Genomic DNA, 24,543 nt, shown 5'->3' with positions numbered 1-24,543 from the left:
ATTTTAGTGTTTTTCTTTTTTAATCATGAAAGGATGCTGAATTTTGTCAAATGTTTTTTCTGCATCAATTGACACGATCATGTGGTTTTCTCCCATTCATACTTTTAATGCATACATTACATTGAACAATTTTCATATGTTGAACCATCTATGCATTCCAGGAATAAGTCCCACTTGATCATGGTATATAATCTCACTGATATGCTGCTGAATTTGGTTTCACTAGTATTTTGTTGAGGATTTTAACATCAATATTTATGATTCAATTGCATTTTTAAGAAGTTTTCTGTTAAGTTCCAGTACTCTAAAAAAAAAAAAAAAAAAAGCCTTCCTACCCCGCCACTGCCTTGCCCACAAAATGAGACAGAGATAAACTCAATGGCTGAGCTAGACAGGACACTCATTTGCCATTTTTTTGTCCACTTCAACGTGGTTCACAACTTTTCCTGACAAAATCCTGCCATGGCTCCCCTATTCCTCTGAGAATAAAATTAAGGACTTTTCAATGGTCTCTATGAGATCCTAAATTTTTTAGTAACATTTTCTGCCTCTCCCGTTCCACTACTGATCATGTACTTTAAAATTCTTCACTCTCCATATTCTGCTCCAGCCACAACGGCCTCCTTGCTGTTTCTAGAATACACTAAGTATGTTCCTATCTCAGGTCCTTTGCAAGTACTGTTCCTTGTACCTGGAATGCTCTTCTACCAGATATCAGCATAGCTTCCTCCTTCACTTGCTTCAGGTTTTTGTTCACAAATCAATTTATTAAAGAATTTTCCTGAGCACTTACATATGAAATAGATAAGCACTTACCCACTAGCCTATGATAATACACTTTTTCCTCTTTCCCTACTACATTGTTCTCAAAACGCCTTACCACCAAGTGGCATACTACATATTGACTTGCTTTTTTATTCTCTATCTTCACTCCACTGCCGCCACAAAACGTAAACTCCATAGTGGCAAAGATTTTGTTTTGTTCACTGAAATATCCTTGGTGCCTGAAGAGTGCCAGACAGATATTAAATGCTTAATAAGTTTTAGTTGAATGAATATCGGATATTGTTTAAAAATAGCAACATTCTTATTCATAAAATTTGTTCCTGAATTTCTGCAATGTACAAACATATCAATAAAACTACAACCAAATGCTTTTACATTTTTACTTATTAACTTATGTTACTTAATAGTTACTTATTGAGATGACTTGCAAAAATGGGGCTCAAAATTATCACTTAGATTTGTCTGTATACTGACAGCCATCTCAAGAAAAATAATTTGAAATTTAAGATACAGTATCACAAAATTTCTTTTAGAAGCAATGCTACCCTGTTGTTATCAAAGTGAGCAAGTATACTCATAAGACTGAGGTAGCACCAGATATTTTCCTTTTTGTACTATAGATTCAAAAACTGTCATTTGGATTATAGTTATTATAGCAGATGTAACTCCTGAAGACTGTATCTGGGTAAGTCAACCGCCTAAGAGTCATTATCCAAGCCACACTATTTCCTCCAAGCTAGGTCACTCTTTGACGTTTTGCAGTCTTGGGATGAGCCTAGGTGAAGGTGAAGATACTCTAGGAGTAAAACAATTGTTTATGTTGGATTTCTCATCCTACAACTTTTCCTAAGCTCTTTCATTTTCTAACATTAAAAGGCACTTAATATTAACTAGAATTTACTTTGAATATATTTGAACTACCTGCCATATGCTATTCCAACACCAACATCTTTGATCTGAGTTATTTCAGTGAAAACAGAAATATGGTTACATATGGTTGAAAGTACAAGTTTGGAACATCACAGACCAATGAAATAATGGTTTAGCTACAAACAGTATGTTTAAATATTTTTTCTTTACATACCCCGATTCAAAAATCTGTTTGAAAAAATAAAGAATTTCAGAGCTAGTCTTTTTTCTGTATACTTTTTTCCTGTATACTTTAACAACCTCTAGATTACTTACAATACAAATGCTATCTAAATAGTTGTTATGCTGTATTTTGTAATTTTTATACTGCTTTCTATTTCAAATAATTTCAATCCGTGGCTGATTGAATTTGCAGGTGTGGAACCTATGGATACGAACAACCAACTATCAATCAAAGGTAAAGGCATCATAAAGTAAGGTTTTAAATTCCTCTAGTTGATAAGGCTGAACCTGTTTACGATTGGGTCTGACAGCATGCACATTTTCACTTTTTAATTAGAATGCTGCAAATTAATATGTTTGTTATACTAAGTATGTCTGTCAGTAAAGAAAAATATTCGGAACATACTCCCCGCCACCTATATCTGGTTTTAGAGGCAATAAATGCTCCTAATATATGGCCCTGATAACATCTGCTTTAAGGATAAAAAGATAATCAAATCGTCTTTCGAGTGTGTGAGGAAAAACTCTGAAAATGGAGAAATAACTTATTTGAAACCAATCTCTTTAAATTATAAAAAATGTGTTAGAATTACATCAAAGCATAAGACTTTTTACATAAAGTTATTAAATTTATATCAAAACCACTTTCCCTGAATTAACAATAATACAGTGTTACTTTTTTTTTTTTTTTTTTTGAGACAGGCTCTCACCCTGTCACCCAGGCTGGAGTGCAAGGGTACAATCTTGGCTCACTGCAACCTCCACCTCCGGGGCTCAAGTGATCATCCTGCCTCAGTCTCCTGAGTAGCTAGGAGATATGCCACCGCACCTGGCTAATTTTTGTATGTTTTATTATTTATTTATTTATTTTTTTTTTTGAGACGGAGTTTCGCTCTTGTTGCCCAGGTTGGAGTACAATGGCGTGATCTCGGCTCACCCCATCCTCCTCCTCCCAGGTTCAAGCAATTCTCTTGCCTCAGCCTCCCGAGTAGCTGGGATTACTGGCATGTGCGACCATGCCTGGCTAATTTTGTATTTTTAGTAGAGACGGGGTTTCTCCATGTTGGTCAGGCTGGTCTCGAACTCCTGACCTCAGGTGATCAGCCTGCCTCGGCCTCCCTAAGTGCTGGGATTACAGGTGTGAGCCACTATGCCCGGACTACTTTTTGTATTTTTAATAGTGAAGGAGTTTTGCCATGTTGCCCAGGTTGGTCTCAAATTCCCGGACTCAAGAGATCCACCTGCCTCGGCTTCCTAAAGTACTAGGATTACAGGTGTGAGCCACTGCACCTGGCCCAGTGTTACTTTTGTACCAGTAACTATACTAGAATACAGACTAACTGGGCCTAATAACATTAATGCTATATTCTTTATTTTTAGAGTAGGCCAAATACACACATATACACACACTTCCTTTAAAACAAAAACAGCTAAATTATACATTCTAAGGTATTTTGTATAATTTTCATAAGAATTTTGGTTACCCTGAAGTTTAAAAATTTGAAATATTAAAGAAGTTAAGATTTTAATAAACACAACTTTCTACCATTTGTGTGAGTAGGCCTTCAGATGGCATACAACATAATAAATGTTGGGCCTGTTTGTAAGAACTGGTTTTCTGATATCCTCTTTTACTAAATTTTTTAAAACGTGGGTTGCTCCAGGGGAAATACGCATTCAAGAGTGGGATGTGATCTAAAATCTAATAAAAGTCGCAAAGTACATGACTTCCAGGTTTAAAAAAATACTTCAGAGACTCAGTTTTGTGGTTTTTTAAAAAAACAAACTTCATTACATTTAGTCATCATGTCTCTTAAGGATCCTCTTGGCAGTAACAGTTTTCAGATTTTCTTGTTTTGATTATCCTGACCATTTTCAGGAGCACTGGTAAATTTTGGAGAATGCCTCTCCTCTCTTGGAATTTGACACTTTTCTCATAATTAGACTGGGAGTATGGGATTTGGGGAGGAGGATCACAGAGATAAAGTGCCATTTTTATTACAACATAGCCCTTGAAACATTATCAACATGACTTATCACTGTTGATGTTACCCCTGACAACCTACCTGGCTGCCAGGTTTCTCCACTGTGAAGTTACTTCTTCCCGAACTCTTCTGTACTTCTTGGAAGAAGTACTGAACTTCTTGGAAGGAAGGCATGCACAGTCCACATTTAAGGATTAGGGAATTGTGTCTCACCATGATGAAGGTGGGGTATTGACAAATTATTTCGAGTTCTTCTGTACAGGAGATTTGTCTCTTCTCCATTTATTTATTTATTCAATCAATCACTTATTCATATCAGTATCAGCCCGTAGTATTCATTTTATACTCTGGGTTATAAGCCAATACTACTTTATACTTTACTTATTTTCTTGTTCAAATTATTCCAACTTTGATCATTGTGAGCTCTTTTAGGTGACTCCTATGCCCCTTTGACATAATCCCATTTTATGGGTTTTTTGTTAAGGCCCTTCTTCACTTTTTTTTTTTTTTTTTTTTTTTGGCACTACAAGATGTTCTAAGCTGATCTTGTCTATCTTTTTATTATTTTTTGAGACAGAGTCTTACACTGTAGCCCAGGCTGGAGTGCAGTGGCCCGATCTTGGCTCCCTGCAACCTCCACCTCCTGAGTTCAAGTGACTCTCCTGCCTCAGCCTCCCGAGTAGCTGGGATTACAGGTGCCTGCCACCCTGCCTAGCTAATTTTTTTGTATTTTTAGTAGAGATGGGGTTCCACCATGTTGACCAGGCTGGTCTCGAACTCCTGACCTCGTAATTTGCCCGCCTCAGCCTCCCAAAGTGGATCTTGTCTGTTTCTTGCCTTAGTCCTAGATCGAGCCATTTTTCCAAGGAACCCTGGTCCTTTTTAAAGGAGAAGTTTACAGATTCAGCATCCCTAATTGGAAAATCTGAGAATTTTTGAGCACCAACATGACACCACAGGTGGAAAATTTCACACCTGACTTCACATGATGCGTGCACAAAATTATTTAAAATATTGTATGAATCACCTTCAGGCTATGTGTATAAGGCATATATGAAACATAAATGAATTTCGTGTTTAGACTTCAGTCCCATCCCCAAGATATCTCACTATGTATATGCAAATACTTAGAAATCCAAAAAAAACCCCTGAAATCCAAGCAGGCACGGTGCTCACGCTTGTAATCCCAGCACTCTGGGAGGCCAAGAACAGCCTGGAGTTCAAGAACAGCCTGGCCAGCATGATGAAACCCCGTCACTACTAAAAATACAAAAAATTAGCCAGGCATAGTGGTGTGTGCCTGTGATCCCAGCTACTTGGGAGGCTGAGGCAGAGGTTGCAGTGAGCCGAGATCACACCACTGCACTCCAGCCTGGGCAACAGAGTGAGACTCTGTCTCAAAACAAAACAAAACAAAACACCCTGAAATCCAAAACATATCTGATCCCAAGCATTTAGGATAAGGATAAGGATAATCAACTTGTATTAGAAACCAAGATTTGGATTCTTGGTGTGCTCTCTATTGGGTGTCATTGCATCTAGGAGGACCTCTGTGTAACTAAATTTTATGTTATTTTGTGGGGAATCTGCATAACAAAATATAGAAACAAACTCATGGAGAATAGACTAAGACCATGAAGTTGAAAGATTATACAATTATAGATAGGGTATTATCACTTTTTATGAATGTGTTTTGAAAATAATGCATCTGAATAATATAAGGGAACCTAAATTTTAAAATATAAACTTAACACAGGCCATTTTGTTGCAAAGAGAAAAGGTGACAAATGTATAAATGTCAAGAATAAAAGAGGAAGTTCAGTAGAATCCATCTTAATTCAAATGGACATGAAGTTAGTTGGATAACACAGGAAATTAAAACACACATACCACCCTCACACACATTCCTTACCTTAAACATTTTATTTCAGTTTAAACATATAAAAAGGCATGAATTTACCAAACTTAAGGCCAGGGCCTTTTTTTGTTAATAGGAGACGGCTGATTAGAATTCTGTATTATGTTTCTCATACAAACCTTACCTAAGTTGTATGTTATTTGAAATGGATCAAGGGATTCTATTTCTAGCAACATGGTAGGTTAGATGTCCAGACTGACTCTACTGCTGGAATCTGCAATGTTGTATATACATATTTTAAAATTTTTATTATTAAATGTTTTCCTAATCTGGCACAAATGTAAAAAGCTACGGCCGGGCGCGGTGGCTCAAGCCTGTAATCCCAGCACTTTGGGAGGCCGAGACGGGCGGATCACGAGGTCAGGAGATCGAGACCATCCTGGCTAACACGGTGAAACCCCGTCTCTACTAAAAAATACAAAAAACTAGCCGGGCGAGGTGGCGGGCACCTGTAGTCCCAGCTACTCGGGAGGCTGAGGCAGGAGAATGGCATAAATCCGGGAGGCAGAGCTTGCAGTGAGCTGAGATCCGGTCACTGCACTCAACCCTGGGTGACAGAGCGAGACTCCGTCTCAAAAAAAAAAGATACAAAAGGTAACTCTTGACTTTAAGGTAATTTCATAATGCTGCTTAGAAAACTGCAGACTGCAGGAGACAGACTATATAGTCCAAGACTGCCTTGCATACAGTTGCAAATCCCCAAATCCACAAAGTACAAATGAATGAGCAGTAAACCTACCTTGTAGAAGGTGACAGCAAGTAAACCTGCCTGCTTGACCTTGATGCTGGTCAAATGAAGAAAATCTCCTGCAAGAATTTATAACTATAAGCCAGCTCTTAAATGAGTTTGTGGAGACGAAAAAGGACAAAAAGGCATAAGTAACATGAAAAATAGACTATATGTCTAATTAGAGTTATAGAAGGAGAAAAAAGAGGCATTATTCAAAGAGATAATGGTTAAGAATTTTCCACAATTATTCAAAGACATTATTATTATACTCAGATCAAGGAAGCCCAAAGAATCCCAAGTGGGATTACAAAAAATAAAATGAGGAAATGAAAAAAATAATGCCTCAATACATTATACAAAACTACAAAACACTAAATGGGAAGAAAAAAAAAGGCTTAAGACAGCCAAATAAAAGGGTGATTACTTACAAAGGAAGGGCAATTAAGACTTCTCAACAGCAATACTGGCAGTCAAAGGACTGGAATAATGGCTTCAATATGATGAGAAAACAGAATTCTACACACAGAGAAACTACCTTTCAAGAATGAAGTTGAAATAAAGACATCTTTAGACAAAGAAAAAAGTGTCTTTTTCACCAAAGGATCTTCACCGAAGGAAATTCTAAAGAACATACTTCAGGTAGAAAAAAATTATTATAGACGAAAGGTCTCAGATCTAAAAAGGACCAATGAGCCAAGAAAACAGCAATTAGGTAAATAAATTTAAACAAAGGTTTACTACCTAAAACAGTAATTTGTCTAAAATTCTGTATGTATGCATAAGAAGAATATGCCAAAACTAAGATAACAGACAACAATGTTACAGGTTGGGAGGAAGACAACCAGAGCATACTAAGTTACTACATTATTCAGGAATAGATTAAAGATACTAATTTGGACTTTTCTAAGAAAAGCATGTTAAAATAGCCAGAGCAACCATTAAAAGAATAAATAATATATTAATTATAAACAAGTATATATGCATGCAAGGTATGGAGAGGAGATGGAATGAGACAAACATATATGTCTAACTCAATACAAAAGACTGGCAAGAATGAGAGGAAGAATTGGATAAATAGAAAAACCACAGAAGGGGACAGAAATATATGTAAATCAGAGCTGGGCATGGTGGCTTACATCTGTAATTCCAACACTTCGGGAGGCTGAGGCAGGAGGAATGCTTGAGTCCAGGAATTCAAGACCAACTTAGGCAACACAGTGGGATACCATCTCTAAAAAATTAAAAAATCAGCCCAGCATAGTGGCGCATGCCTGTGATCCCAGCTACCTGAGAGGCTGAGGTGGGAGGATCGTTGAGCGCAGCAGACAGAGGCCAGAGTAAGCCATGATCGTGCCACTGCACTCCAGCCTGCGCAACAGAGCAAGATCTTGTCTCAAAAAAACAAAAAAAAAGGTTAAAAAAAAAAAATCTAAATCTATCAGTAACATAATTGACTGAAATTCTCCAGTTAAAAAATAAAGATTGTCATTCAGAACAAAAATAAAACTCAATCTTATTCTATTTACAAAACTCCAACGAAAATACATGAAAAACTAAAGAACGAAAATACTGGCCAGGTGCGGTGGCTCACGCCTGTAATCCCAGCACTTTGGGAGGCTGAGGCGGGTGATCACCTGAGGTCAGGAATTCGAGACTGACCTGGCCAACATGGGGAAACCCCATCTCTACTGAAAAAACAGAAATTAGCCAGGCATGGTGATGCATATTTGTAATCCCAGCTACTCAGGATGTTGAGGCACAAGAATTCCTTGAACCCAGGAGATGGAGGTTGCAGTGAGCTCAGATTGCGCCACTATACTCCAGCCTGGTGACAGAGTGAGACTTCATCTCAAAAAAAAAAAGAATGAAAATGCTACACTAACCAAAATAAAACTACACTAGCTATATTAATCGAAGAAAACAGCAATAATAACAATTAAAACAAGGTAAGGCTAAAAGTGTGTTTAGATAGAGGGCCCTTTCATAATGATAAAAAATTCAATTTAACAAAAAGATAATTCTAATTCTAAATTGTTTCATTATTTTGGCTTATTAATGTACTTAATAGCATACATTCAAAATAAATAAAGCAAAAATTAACACATCTATAAGGAGAAACTGACAAACCTACAGTCATGGTGACAGACATTCATTACCATGTCTTTCTTACTAGAGAAACTGATAAATCAGTCCCCAAATAAAACTAAACCTGAATCCAAAACAAAACCAAGACAGAGAAGATATGAATAGAACAATTAACAAGTTCTTAGACATAAATATAACACTGTACTTAATAAATGAAAAACTTGCATTCTTTCTAAATACACATGGAACATTTATAAAAATTAGCCACATTCTAGGTGGGAGGATTGCTTGAGCCCAGCAAGTCAAATTATTTTAATCCTTTCCTTTCCCTCCATATTTTATAAATTAATCACTTAAACAGCAATCATTTCAAAGCAAAGAGACTATCTGATTGTGAAAAATAATATGATGCTCATGTAATACAGGGCTGCCACTGTTCCAACTACTTCACATTTTAAATACATCACATTTATGCCCTCATTTAAGATCAACACATCATTGTAGGGATTAAGAAAAAAGGATAAAAAACAAAAATAACACATTTCATTTAAGTATCTGCATCAACGCCTATATCTAGATCTCATTTCAAGTATTAGTAATGGCGCCCATAGTAAAATTTTAACAGCATCTCAGGTAAATGGGATGTTAGTCTGACCCTTCTCACTGTCCTTGAATCATTATTTTTACCAAATTGGCTACTTATTTGTCAGATAGGCCCAGAACCTAACTTTGGATGCCTTGAGGAAAAAACACTCAGTTTTTAAAAAAGAAGAAATGGAACGAGTAGACAACACATTTTTAGGAATCTCCAAATAATTCTGAAATTACAGTGCCAAGGAAATACACAGCTACAAGGAACACATCATTTACTTGGGGACTATTAATACTGTATATATGACTGAAAAGGATGAACTGGAAAGATGACATTTATTCCAAGATAAATAATTATTTAAAAAATAATAAAAAATATGTATCTACCCAGCAAAATAGACACATTCCCATCTCATCTGCCATCAAAGCAGTGTCCCCAACTTTAACCCCAAACACACACATACATATAAGACAGATCTTTTTCATCTAAACTGTAAGCCTGTGGCTTACATGAAAACAAAATGATTTTAACCACACACAAGCTCCGGCACTCAGACTTGTAGTTTCTACATGCTGCCCACACAGCACTTTGTGAGCATGTGATTAGAAGGAATGATGCACAATCACACCACATTCCTTCCCTCAGCTCACACATCGAGAACTTGCCCTCTCAGCTGCATTCTTCTCCAAACAGCCATGGTCACCTTAGCAACCCTGTACTCCTAATATGGACAGCTGGTCCATTTAAAGTCAGTACTTCTTGGCAGGGAAAATGCTTGTTCTTCAAATTGGGGGAGAGAGGAGAGGTTTTCCTTTCAATACACATTACAGGGGTTGATTTAACTTGATCAGCACTTTTGTTACGTGGCAGCAATTTGTGTTGAATTTCAACCTACTCTGAATTTTGTTTTTTTGTTTTTCAATCTAAAAGCACGTAGCTGAAAAAATAAAATCAAGCCAGCTAATAAGGAACTCTAAGAGTGGAACACGAAACAAAAAGGTATCTAAAATAACTGTTCTTTTATAAAACGATCCACATTGTTGTGTATTACGTTCAACCTCAGTTAAAATGAACTGTAACACCTCAAGTCCTAATACACAATAAGAAATCAGGGTCAGAAGACCCACATCTTTTAATATCATAGTCTATTTTTGAACAACAAAAACACTGCTAAACTTCAAAGTCCCATAACTTCAAGTAGACTATCAATCTGCATTTCCGTATTCCACCACCTACATGTGAAATCTCTCACAGTCTTTCCACAGGCTTAAATGTAAGCTAGGTGTAAGCCAAGTGGTTACTACTATTATCCGAAGACCCTTCAGACCTAAAGTGACCCAGAATAGGACTGGATTACTCAAAAACAATCTAAATCTCTGCCTCTAACAGTAAAGCAGGGTCTGAATCAAATTAAGCCTTTTGGGACAGAAGATACTGGTTTATAATCCAGTATACCTGATTTTCACACTACAAACAAATAATTTGGTGGGGAGGGGATTACTATATTCTGAAAAATACAAGATCAAATTGCTCATTTCATCCCCTCGATGAAATTCTAATTTCCCACCCATCAAAACTAGACATATAACCTTTAAGTAAACAGGCATGCTCAAAACTAGAAATACAGCCAGGCGCAGTGGCTCACACCTGTAATCCCAGCACTTTGGGAGGCCAAGGCAGGCAGAACACCTGAGGCTGGGAGTTCGAGAACAGCCTGACCAAACTGGAGAAACCCTGTCTCTACCAAAAATACAAAACTAGCCAGGCATGGTGGTGCATGCCTGTAATCCCAGCTACTCAGGAGGCTAAGGCAGAAAAATCATTTGAAACCAGGAGGCAGAGGCTGTGGTGAGCCGAGATCGCGCCACTGCACTCCAGCCTGGGCAACAAGAGCAAAATGCCATCTCAAAAAAAAACAAAAATCAAAACAAAAAAAAACCTAGCCAACTTAAATTTATGGCATTATTCTAAATTGAATCTTATGAATATACTTTTCTTTTCTTTTTTTTTTTTTTTGGAGACGGAGTCTTGCTCTGTCCCAGGCTGGAGTGCAGTGCCGGATCTCAGCTCACTGCAAGCTCCGCCTTCCCGGGTTACGCCCATTCTCCTGCCTCAGCTCCCGAGTAGCTGGGACTACAGGCGCCCGCCACCGGTCGCCAGGCTAGTTTTGTTTTTTTTTAATATTTTTTAGTAGAGACGGGGTTTCACCGGATTAGCCAGGATGGTCTCGATCTTCTGACCTTGTGATCCGCCCGTCTCGGCCTCCCAAAGTGCTGGGATTACAGGCTTGAGCCACCGCGCCCGGCCCTGAAATACTTTTCTATATAACAGAGGTAGACCAAATCCATATTATAAATGTTCCTTTGACTATGGCCTACAGTATTCATTGCTTATATTTTTGTCTGTATATGCATATTTTTTAAACTTCTCAGGCTATGAGGTTCTTCCTGGTTAGAAAGCACTTCTTTCAAGTTAAGACTATCCTAGTAATTACACCTTTATACAGGAAAGTATCAGCTGGGTGGCAGTATAAGATTAGTAAAAGAACCTAAAGCCAATCCTAATACTGGTTTCCTCATTTGTAAAATGAGAATACTATCTATTCTATTTATGAAGTGTGGTAACATATCAAAGTAAGAATAATAAAATTACTATGCCATACAAAAGACTCAAAATTAAAGAAATTGGAGAAAGGGACTAAAATTCTGACACAGTAAAACAGTAGCTAATAAATTAGTGAGAATTCTATGATAAAGAAAAGGTATCAAATAAATACATGGAAGCAAATTTTTAAAAATCAAGAGCAATTAAGCCTTACTCAACTATATTGATTTTATTACTATATTTACAATTTCTTACCTTGCGGAATTCTCTTCTGAGAAAAACAGATACAATTTTGTTCCTAAAAAAATTTCAGGTAGAAAGTTGAAATGTCAGTTTCAAGACGGTCTATTAAAAATGAAAACTTAACAAAATGCTAACATAGTACATTCAGAATATTATGCTATGACATTTGATATTATGAAAGCCTGAGAGACAGTTGGTCTCTAATAACAAAAGTGTTATTAAAAAAACATAAAATTTATTACTTTTATTACAAAAATACTTATTCTATTTGCTAAATATCAAGTCATTTTGCTAGGTACCTGATGATATGTGGCAATTTTTATATTCTAAAACAGCTGTTAAGTCAAATACGCTTTCCTCTTTCTAAGACCTGATGTTTTGAAGGGTACTTTTTTTTTTTTTTTTAGGTGTAATTCACATAAGGTAAAAAGCATTTCTTTGAACAGTGTTTTTTTTAACATATTCACAAAGTTTTGTAACCATGACCACATCATCTAATTCCAGAATATTTTCACCACTCCAATAAGAAACCCCATACTGAAGGGTATATTTTTAATCCTAGGAAGAAACATACTAAATAAATTTAATTTTTAAAAATATGCAAGAAGCGTAACGATCAAAATTATGTTGTAAGATACACCACAGACATACACTTCTTAGAGCTGTATGGTAGAATCTGTACTACAAAGTAAAACCAAAAATACAAGGTAACTTTAATGTCTACCTTTTTTTTTTTTTCTTTTTTTTGAAACAGAGTCTCACTCTGTTGCCCAGGCCGGAGTGCAGTGGCGCAGTCTCAGCTCACTGCATCCTCCACCTCCATTCTCGTGCCTCAGCCTCCCAAGTAGCTGAAATTACAGGCACCTGCCAATATCCCTGGCTAATTTTTATATTTTTAGTAGAGACAGGGTTTCACCAGGTAGGCCAGGCTGGTCTTGAATTCCTGACCTCTGGCGATCCACCTGCTTCAGCCTCCCAAAGTGTTGGGATTACAGATATGAGCAAGCATGCCCAGCCTGTCTACCATATTTTTTAATTAAACGATTTTCAAAGTAGATAATTATAAAGTTAAAAAAAAAAAAGATTTGGCCACACTTACCAAGCTGGTTGACACGCCACAGCTGCATCTTACTTTATGACAAATGGACTGTTTCATCACTTTTGCATCTGGGCATCTACTTCTTAATGGTCATTTCTGAAATATAGGTTAAGTTAATAAGAATGCTACTCTTGAATATATTATAACAAAACTCTTTAAGGACAATTATCTAAATTGTAGTGACTATAAAGAACTTTCAAAGCATTTTTTTCCCCTTTGAGATAGGGTCTTATTCTGTTGCTCAGGCTGAAGTGCAGAGGCACCATCACGCCTCACTGCAGCCTCAATCTCCTGGGCTCAGGCGATCCTCCCACCTCAACCTTCTGAGTAGCTGGGACCACAGGTGCATGCCACATGCCCAGCCAATTTTTTAAATTATTATTTGCAGAGACAGGGTCTCACTACATTGCCCAGGCTAGTCTTGAACTCCTGCACTCAAGCAATCCTCCTGCCTCAGCCTTCCAAAGTGCTGGGATTACAGGTGTGAGCCACCATGCCCAGCCTCAAAGCACTTATTGAGCAATCTTCTCATAAAAGACATTATTAACAGGGCTGAGACTGGGGGGCGGGGGGTGATAGAAAACTGGCTATTTGTCCCACAGGAACAGAACTCTTCAATCCTCAATTCCTGTCACCCAGTAGGACCTTGCAACTCCTAAGTGCCATTTACAGACTGCAAAAAGAAAAAAAAAAAGAAATATATGGGAGCCCTAATATAGTACATTCTGAACACAACAAATTGCTTATTTATTATAAACAATTATTATCATTAATTGTTATAAGTGATTATTATTTTTATTGTCAACTTTCCCCTATAACTAGAACGCAAACCACAGAAGGGGTTTTCTTGGTTTTATTTACTGGTTTTTTTTTTTTTCTTTTTGAGACAGAGTCTCACTCTGTTGCTTAAGCTGGAGTGCAGTGACGAGATCGCAGCTCACTGCAACCTCCGCCTCCCAGGTTCAAGCAATCCAACCGCCTGCCAAGCAGTTGGGACTACAGGCACACTCCACCACGTCTGGCTAATTTTTGTATTTTTAGTAGAGACAGGGATTCACCATGTTGGCCAGGCTGGTCTTGAACTCCTGACCTCAGGTGATCCGCCTGCCTCGGCCTCCCAAAGTGCTGGAATTACAGGCGTGAGCTGCCACACCCAGCCTACTGGTATTTTTCAAGCACCTAAAACAATGAATTCCATGCTATAAGCATTCACAAGGATTTACTGAAATGATTAATAAACTGATGAATTTTTTAAACTTAAATTGATAAAATATTTAACTTTCCAGTACTATTTATTTATTTATTTATTTACTTATTTTTCAGACAGGGTCTTGCTCTGTTACCTAGGCTGGAGTGTGGTGATGCAATCTTGGCTCACTGCAACCTCCGCCTCCTGGGTTCAAGCAATTCTCCTGTCTTAGCCTCCCAGGTAGATGGGATTACAGGCACATGCCACCACGTCTGGCTAATTTTTGTATTTTTAGTAGAGATGAGGTTTCACCTTGCTGACCAGGCTGGTCTCGAACTTCTGGCTTCAAGTGATCCACCTGCCTCTGCTTCCCTAAGTGCTGGGATTACAGGCATGAGCCACCATGCCCAGCTTACCTTCTAGTATTTTAAAATGTCACTACCCATGTAGTGTTCATCCTAGGAGCTCCAGTTTCAAAAGATATTCATATTATTATCACTTCCACTCTTAGTACCATGGTCCAAGTCACAATATTTTGCATACACATTAGTATAATAGTTCCCTGTCTGATCTCCCAGCCTCTCTCTTGCCCACCTCAACAAGTCAGTGAGATTAGCCATTTTCAAAAGAAAGTCAGATCATGTCATTCTTCGAATCAAATCCTCCAATTGAGTCCAGCTCAGTAGTCTAAAAGTCAAAGTCCTTACAAAGGCCCATAAAGACCATGATCTGCTATCCCCCACCCCATCTCTCTGACCTCATCTACCACTCTCTCCCTTATTCACCCCATTCAAGCCATACCAGCCTCTTTCCTTTCCTTAAACTTATCAAGCATCTTCTCACTTCAGGGTCTCAGGACTTTTTTTCCCTCTGCCAGTAACAACAAATCAATCTCTCTCTCTCTCTCTCTCTTTCTCTCTCTCTGTCTCGCTTATTTCTCCTCTTCCTTTAGGACTTTGTTTTTATAAGTCATCTCATCAAAGAAATCTACCCCAGTGTCCCGGGCAAGCCCAAAATAGCTGTCTTAGTTTTCCTTATCTGGCAAAGAATTTGTAAGGAATAGTAAATTATAAATTTGGGAGATGGTAATCTTCAAACATAACATCATCAATTTTTAGATCTTTCTCTGTGTCTAAACATCTGTAGAGCTACACTGGTCCTTTTAAAAGATTCTTACGTTCCTGACTTCAAAGAAATAATGAAGATGTATCTATCACAGTGTGGTGTTTTTCAACGGTTGTTTTGTTTTTAAATCATCTGTACCATAACTCTAGAATACAGTGGTAGAAGATTTGAATTAAAAGAGTCCCATTAAAAACCAGAAACCAGCAAAATAAATGGCATTCCCTTTTCTCCCACTTCGTTAGGGATTTCTGTTTGGGATTACATTTTAAGGTTCCAAGTAATCTCAGGAAGTTTAACTGCTTCAAATTTGTCTGTTACCTGTAGGTATCAAGACCACCAGGAAAGAATCAAAAGAACTCACTAACTCGTAACATGACTAAACTAGCTATGACATGGTAGGATGTTTAAACTTAATTATTTTTTCTTTAAATAAACAAACTCCCCCTAGACTAAGCCCTCCTCTGCCTTTTAAATATTCTATGGCTGGCAAACTTCAGGGTCTTAAGAGAGATAGCCAGGGGACAGAGAAAACAGCAAGTCTGACTCAGTGATCACATTTAACTCAGTGATCACATTAAACAAAGATACAGTTCTGGCAAGAGTTCTCTAGAATTGCTGCAAAACTGACTTATCCACATACCTTTCATCTGAACAATCTATTTTCACTTACTTTAAGGTACATAAAGCATTTGTTATGTGCCTATCAGACCTTAGGTATAAAAATAAACCAAGAGTACAATGAAAACAATTAGCAGGGGTTCCAACAGTTGGATGATGAAATTTAATGTTCAAATCTGCTTTGTTTGGAAAGTTGGAGAGAATCCTTGAATATTTTTGTACCGAAATGCTCCCACTCATTTAGAAATCAGACTTTTAGCAAGTTCAACCACTTGAAAGAAGGCTAGTAATATTAAAAACTTTCATTGAGCAACTTCTATGTGCCATATATATACATTAGTTAATTATCAGAATTTCTCAATCAAAAAAGTTAAAGCACACGGTGGTTACCTAACTTGTCTAAATCAGAGATAGCCTCAGGATTCCAAATCCCAGTTTGTCTTGTTCACTATGATAATCTGTAGTAACCTGGAATACAGTTATTAATGACAAATCCCTTATTTGTACCATAGGAATAACAGGTAAATCCAGGCTATTTATGTAAAAAATTTGTTCAAAGCCAGGCATGGTGACTCGCAACAAGAATCTCAGTTACTTGGGAGGCTGAGGCAGGAGGATTCTTTGAGTCCAAGAGTTAGAGTCCAGCTTGGACGATGTACCTAGACCTTGTCTCTTCAAAAAAAGAAAAAAAAATCATTTAAAAAGAAACTTTGCTCCATTCTTGCTTCAGACAGGAGGACAAACGAAGAAAGATTCACTGCTATACATTAAGAGTAAACCTGTGGCATTAGGGGATTATTAAGGGCATTAAGGGGTGAATCCAAAGAATGTGCCACGCTTGGGTCTAAAAGAATTGAGTAAAAATAAGCTGGCCAGAGCACAGCACAATAATTGGTTTTCAAGTCACTTTTAAATGACTGACTGTTATTCCATACACTTAGAAAAGTCAGGGAAAAAATGTCAGGGTTTGACAGGGTGGCCACACAGGTGTTTATCAAAAGTTTCTGCACTGGCCAGACGCGGTGGCTCACGCCTGTAATCCCAACAATTTGGGAGGCCGAGGCGGGCGGATCACGAGGTCAGGAGATCGAGACCATCCTGGATAACATGGTGAAACCCTGTCTCTACTAAAAATACAAAAAATTAGCCGGGCATGGTGGCACGCGCCTGTAGTTCCAACTATTCAGAAGGCTGAGGCAGGAGAGTGGCTTGAACCTGGGAGGCAGAGGTTGCAGTAAGCCGAGACGCCACCACACTCCAGCCTGGGCGACGGAGACTCTGTCTCAAAAAAAAAAGTTTCTACACTTTTCTGAGCATCTGAAATATTTTTCTCTCTCATCTATATCTACACACACACACACACGTATCTGTTAAATTATCTTTAAAGTAATTTTTAGAATTTATAATAAAATTATTAGTTTTATTAATTTTCCTAATTTTCTTTTTCTGAAAAATCCTCTCATATGGAACACATTCTTGACATTATCAGATAACACCAATTGGCTTTAGTTCTTCATACTCAATAGAATCTGATTTTGTAAGTGTCATTAATGAGAAAATATTGCGTAGGAATATTTTCTTTCTGAATCGTAAGCGTAATTGGTTATTATTAGATTCAACTACTGCCTATCACACAGCAGAAGCAATATACCCACTGTATTTAAAACTGAAAATCAAGGTAACTCCTTATCAGGACACATTACCCAGGAAATGTAGCGTTTTTATACTAAGGTCCTAAGTTATTTGGAAAAAGTGAAAATTACTTAGAACTATCCCCATGATTAAAAAACATGCCATGTAAACATCAATGCAACTTACTGATTTACACAGAGAAACAGATTGATCAATTTAAAGTTTCCCAAAGGATGGGCCAGGCGCCATGGCTCACACCTGTAATCCCACCACTTTGGGAGGCTGAGGTCAGCAGATCACCTGAGGTCAGGAGTTGGAGACCAGCTGACAAACATGGTGAAACCCCATCCCTACTAAAACTACAAAATTAGCCAGGTGTGGTGGTGCATGCCTGTAATCCTAGCTACTTGGGAGGCTGAGGCAGGAGAATCGCTTGAACCCAGGGGGTGGAAGTTGCAGTGAGTCAGGATTACACCACTGCACTCTAGACTGAGCAACAAGAGCGAAACTCCATCTCAAAAAATAAAATTAAAATCAAAATAAATAAAGTTTCCCAAAGGACTAAATACATATGCTAGTATTCTAAATCTTTGTGATCTGGGGATTATCAGCAAAAAACAACATTCTTTTAAAAAAACACATACCACTTAGTTGAGTTTATGGTGTTAAAAAAAAATCTCCCTCACAGTCTCCATTGCACTGATGGTTAATAAAGATGAAGGAGAGGGAAGAGATGACATGCGTTTTCAAGATACCAATTACAAACAATACAACTTTATTTTTTTAAGCCTTGGGATTTTAGTGTTCCTTTCTCAGTAACAAAGACTGTGTGTGCAGACGTAGAATTAGGAACATACAAAGATAATGGGATGGTCTGTATGGTTTTGAAATCTATGTTGGGGGTTATCACCTGTGGCATTTGCTTGTTTTGTTTTGTATTTTAAGGAAATACAGATCACAGAGCATACACATATGTATTGTTTCTTGAAACTTTATCATATACACACAGTCTCTCTATAGTCAGTGTTTGTCTCATCTTTATCTCCTTTCCTTCCTTCCTCTTGAATACTCACACATAGTATGAATAATGCATATTTAAATACTTGTGGCTTGTATAAAAACATGCTACACACATTCTAGGCCATGACACAAAATGCATTTTTTTAAGTAAAAAACAATATGATATCTTAACATTGCGATTCGATTTAGAGCACCAAGGTAAAAACTTCCAGAGTGGAGGACTCTCCAAGATGGCTGACTACATGAAGCCAGGAGAAACTCCCACCAAGGGACCGGGATATCAGGAAGACTCATGCACTCCTAGCAAACCTTCAGAGGGACGGCATTAAGACCAGAAGGAAGAAAGATACAGAGCACAGGTGAAGAGGGAGGAAGCTGAGAACCCTACACAGGGCTACCAGGCACCAAGACTAGTTCCTGGTTCCCACTGATTCCTGCAGAAGTGGTGAGTTGACAGGCAAGGAGCAACCTGCTCTCACCAGGCAGGATTCACCTCTGGAATCCCAGCAGGAAGAGACCCCTCCACCACCATGGACACTAGAGTTGGCAGGCACTGCTATTCAGAAGTGGTAGCAGCGGAACTCCAGACTGTGCCAAGTCTAGAGGGTTTGGTGCTGGAGTCTCTGTAGTAGAACATGGTCAGGGATGCCCATTCCCCCAGAATTGACATGCTCCCATAGGAGATTTTAGCCCTAGGGGAACTCTCAGATCTGAACTCTGCAGAGCTGGTCTTGTCCACGAAACAGGGCCAGTTTGACCTGAACATGCTTCAGTCAGCTGGCCTCTCCCAGGGTCCCAACCTGGCCACACCTGCATGCAGTGCAACCCCCTACCTGGGGGCTGCATCACAGCTCCTGCACTGGCAGGCCATGCCTGACTGGCAGAGTGCTCTAGCAGAGCTGCCTCACAGACACATACCAGGCTGCCTGTGCCCTCCCCCAACTGTGGCCTCCCCTGTGCTGCTTCGCCTACAAGCACTAGCCCACAGCAACCCCTCACATCACTTTGCCAGCATGTGCGTGCCATCAGGAATCTTGCCTTCCCTTCCCAGCCAGGGCATCTGCACCCTGCCATGCCTCTGCTGCCAACATGAGTGCACCCCTACTCCCTATTCCCCACCATACCACCACTGTCACAGGAGCACTGGCAGCAATGAGACCACCAGCCCCTGCCGCCGACACTGCTGCCTGCCCAAAACCAAGCATGGAGAACAGCAGGCTACCCCATCAGTGCCCCATTCCATTACTTGCAGGGACCCCCTGCCCTCCTCTAGCCATGATGCCACCCGGCTGCTGCAAATGCCTGCATGGAGGCTGGCACCCTGGCACTGGCTAGCACCCTGCCACAGCCCACGTGTCCACACTGCCATTGCTGTTGGCACGTGCAAACGAGTACAAGGACCAAGCCTGCTGCTACCACCCTATGAAGTGCTTTGGCTGGCACTTGCCCATTGGAGTGTGGTGACCAGAGTTACTGGAGCACTGGAATTTAATATCTGGCCAAACCAAGCTTCATAAATGAAGGAGAAATAAGATCCTTTTCAGACAAACAAATGCTGAAGGAATTTGTTACCACCAGACCTGCTTTACAAGAGCTGCTGAAAGAAGTACTAAATATGGAAAGGAAAGACCCTTACCAGTCACTACAAAAACAAACTGAAGTACATAGACCAGTGACACTACAGAGCAACCATACAAACAAGTCAGCATAACAAGTTAACATCATGATGACAGGATCAAAATCACACTATCAATACTAACCTGCAATGTTAATAGGCTAATTACTCCAATTAAAAGGCTCAGAGTGGCAAACTGGATAAGGCAGCAAGACTCAATGGTATGCTGTCCTCAAGAGACCCATCTCACATGCAGTGACACCCATGGACTCAAAATAAAGGAGTGGAGAAAAATCTACCAGGGAAATGGAAAACAGAAAAAGCAGGGGTTGCAATCCTAATTTCAGACAAAACAAACCTCAAACCAACAAAGATCAAAAAAGACAAGGGTATTATATAATGGTAAAAGGTTCAATTCAACAAGAATACCTAACTATCCTAAATACATATACACCCAAAACAGGAGCACCCAGACTCATAAAGCAAGTTCTTAAGAGATCTTCAAAAAGACTTGGACTCCCATGCAATATAAGTATGAAGCTTTAACACTCCACTGACAGTATTAGACAGATCTTTGAGGAGGAATATTAACAAAGATATTCAGGACCTGAACTCAACACCGGACCAAATGAACCTGATACGCATCTACAGAACTCTCCACCCCAAAACAACAGAATATACATTCTTCTTATAGCCACACGGCACATACTCTAAAATCAACTACACAATTGAACATAAACAATCCTCAGCAAATGTGAAAGAACCAAAATCATACCAACCACCTTTTTGCACCACAGCATAATAAAAATAGAACTCAAGACGAAGAAAATTGCTCAAAACCTTAATTACATGGAAATTAACCCACTCCTTAATAACTTTTGGGTAAACAATGAAAATTAAAGCAGAAGTCAAGAAATTATTTGAAACTAATTAGGACAAAGATACAGCCAGAATCTCAGACATAGCTAAGGTGGCATGAAGAGGGAAATTTATAGCACAAAAGGCTCACATAAAAAAGTCAGAAAGACCTTAAACAACCTAAAATTACAACAAAAAGAACTAGAGAAGCAAGAGCAAACCAACTCCAAAGCTAGCAGAAGACAAGAAATAACCAAAATCAGAGCTGAACCAAAATAGACTGAGACACAAGAAACCATTCAAAAGATCAACAAACCCAGGAGTTGGTTTTTTGAAAAAAATTAATAGACTGTTAGCTAGACTAATAAAAGAAGAGAAAAGATACAAATAAACACAATGAGAAATGACAAAGACAATGTTACCACTGACCCCACAGATATACAAATAACCATCAGAGACTACTATGAACACCTCCATGCACACAAACTAGAAAATCTAGAAGAAATGAGTAAGAGAAGGGCTGGTACCATCTGTACTGAAACTATTCCAAAAAAAACTGAGGAGGAGGGACTCCCCTTAACTCATTCTATGAGGTGAGCATCATCCTGCTATCAAAACCTGGCAGACACACACACACACACAAAAGGAAACTTCAGGCCAATATCCTTGATAAACATAGATGCAAAAATCCTCAACAAAATACTAGCAAGCCAAATCCAGCAGCACACCAAAAAGTGAATCCACTACAGTCAAGTAGGCTTTATCCCTGGGATGCAAGTTTGGTTCAACACACATAAATTAATAAATGTGATTCATCATGTAAACAGAACTAAAGACAAAAACCACATGATCAATTCAATAGATGCAGAAAAGGCTCTCAATAAAATTCAACACCCTTCACATTAAAAACTCTCAACAAACTAGGTACTGAAGGAACATACTTCAAAATAGTAAGAGCTATCTATGACAAACCCACAGCCAACATCATGCTGAATGGGCAAAAGCTGGAAGCATTCCTCTTAAAAACCAGCACAAAATAAGGATGCCCTCTGTCACCACGTCTATTCAACATAGTATTGGGGCCGGGTGCGGTGGCTCGAGCCTGTAATCCCAGCACTTTGGGAGGCCAAGACGGGCGGATCACGAGGTCAGGAGATCGAGACCATCCTGGCTAACACGGTGAAACCCCGTCTCTACTAAAAAATACAAAAAACTAGCCGGGCGATGTGGCGGGCTCCTGTAGTCCCAGCTACGTGGGAGGCTGAGGCAGGAGAATGGCGTGAACCCAGAGGCGGAGCTTGCAGTGAGCTGAGATCCGGCCACTGCACTCCAGCCTGGGCGGCAGAGCGAGACTTCGTCTCAAAAAAAAAAAAAACATAGTATTGGAAGTCCTGGCCAGAGCAATTGGGCAAGAGAAAGAAATAAAGAGCATTCAAATAGGAGGTGAGGAAGTCAAACTATCCTTGTTTGTAGACAACATGATTCTATATCTAGAAAAGTCTACAGTCTCAGCCCAAAAGCTCCTAGATCTGATAAACAACTTCAACAGTTTCAGGATACAAAATAGCTGTACTAAAATCACTAGCATTCCTATACACCAACAACAGCCATGCTAAGAGCCAAATCAGGAACACAATCCTATTCACAATTGCCACCAAAAAAAAAAAAAAAAAAAAAAAAAAAAAAAAAAAAAAAAACTAGGAATACAGCTAACCAGGAGGGTAAAAGAGCTCTACAACAAGAATTACAAAATACTGCTCAAAGAAATCAGAGATGACACAAACAAATGGGAAAACATTCCATGCTCATGGATAGGAGGAATCAATATCGTTAAAATGGCCACACTGCCCAAAGCAATTTATAAACTACCAATGACATTCTTTACGGAACTAGAAAAAAATTTTTTTAATTCATACGGAACCACTACCACAAAAAAAGCCCAAATATCCAATGTGTCCTAAGAAAAAAGAACAAAACAGGAGCCATCATGCTACCTGACTTTAAATTACACCAGAGGGCTACAGTAACCCAAACAGCATGGTACTGGCACAAAAACCGGCATACATGTATGACCAATGGAACAGAAGAGAAAGCAAAAAAATATGGCCGCACAACTGCAACCATCTGCTCTTCAACAAACTTGACAAAAACAAACAATAGGAAAAGGACTCCCTAATCAACAAATGGTGCTGGGATAACTGGATAGCCATACACAGAGACTGAAACTGGATCCCTTTCCAACACTATCTACAAAAATCAACTCACGAGGGATTACAGATTTAAATGTAAAACCCCAAACTATAAGAACCCCGGAAGACAACCTAGGTAATACCACTCTGGACATAGGAACTAGCAAAGATTTCATGATGAAGATGCCAAAAGCAACTGCAACAAAAGTAAAAATTGACATACGGGATCTAATTACATTAAAGGGCTTCTGCCCAGCAAACAAACAAACAAAAATAAAATACCTAACAATAGAGGAAAAGAGACAACCTACAGAATGAGAGAAAATATTTGCAAACTATGCATCTGACAAAGCTGTGATATCCAGCATCTATAAGGAACTGAAACAAATTTTCAAGAGAAAAACAACCCCATTAAAAAGTGGGCAAAGGACACAAACACATTTCAAAAGAAGAAATAAATGTGGCCAACAAGCATATGAAAAAAAGCTCATTATCACTCATCACTAGAAAAATGCAAATCAAAACCACAATAAGATACCATCTCACACCAGTCAGAATGACTATTATTAAGAAGTCAAGAAATAACGTGCTGGCAAGGTTACAGAAAAAAGGGAATGCTTCTATACAGTTGGTGGGAGTGTAAATTAGTTCAACCATTGTGGAAAGCAGTGTGGTGATTCCTCAAAGAGCTAAAAACAGAACTACCATTCAATCCAGCAATCCCATTACCGGGTATACACCCAAAGGAATATAAATCGTTCTGTCATAAAGACATATGCACATATATGATCACTGCAACACTATTCACAATAGCAAAGACATAGAATCAACCCAAATGCCCTTTAATGGTAGACTGGATAATGAAAATGTGGTACATATACAACATGGAATACTAAGCTGTCATAACAAAGAACAAGATCATGTTCTTTGCAGCAACAAAAGGTGGAGCTGGAGGCCATTATCCTAGGCAAACTAACACAGGAACAGAAAAGCAAATACCCCATGTTCTCGCTTATAAGTGAGAGCTAAATGATGAGTACACATGGACACAAAGAGGGAAACAACAGACACTGTGGCCTACCAGAAGGTGGAGGGTGGGAGGAGGGAAGGAGCAGAAAAAAATAACTATTGGGTACTAGGTTTAGTACTTGCATGATGAAATC

General features: G+C 38.8%; 1 protein-coding gene across 8 annotated transcripts in view; it reads right to left on the bottom strand.

Annotated features, from left to right (window-relative positions):
* The window catches only part of FRS2 (fibroblast growth factor receptor substrate 2), a 110,884-nt gene that overhangs the window by 35,948 nt on the left and 50,393 nt on the right, over positions 1-24,543 (bottom strand). For 5 of the 8 annotated variants that reach the window (XM_017894065.1, XM_017894071.1, XM_017894073.1 and 2 more), the window contains 2 exons: positions 13,135-13,230; positions 12,048-12,090 (listed from right to left, as the gene is read on the bottom strand). The gene's annotated coding sequence lies outside the window, so the exon portion shown is untranslated. Of the gene's footprint in view, positions 1-6,520; positions 6,589-12,047; positions 12,091-13,134; positions 13,231-24,543 lie in introns of all 8 variants that reach the window. The other 3 variants (XM_017894066.1, XM_017894068.1, XM_017894067.1) reach the window with 1 other exon arrangement.

This window comes from Rhinopithecus bieti, unplaced genomic scaffold (genome assembly GCF_001698545.2).
Source record: "Rhinopithecus bieti isolate Rb0 unplaced genomic scaffold, ASM169854v2 scaffold_25288, whole genome shotgun sequence".
Taxonomy (NCBI): domain Eukaryota; kingdom Metazoa; phylum Chordata; class Mammalia; order Primates; family Cercopithecidae; genus Rhinopithecus; species Rhinopithecus bieti.
This window is presented reverse-complemented; position numbering and strand designations above follow the sequence as displayed.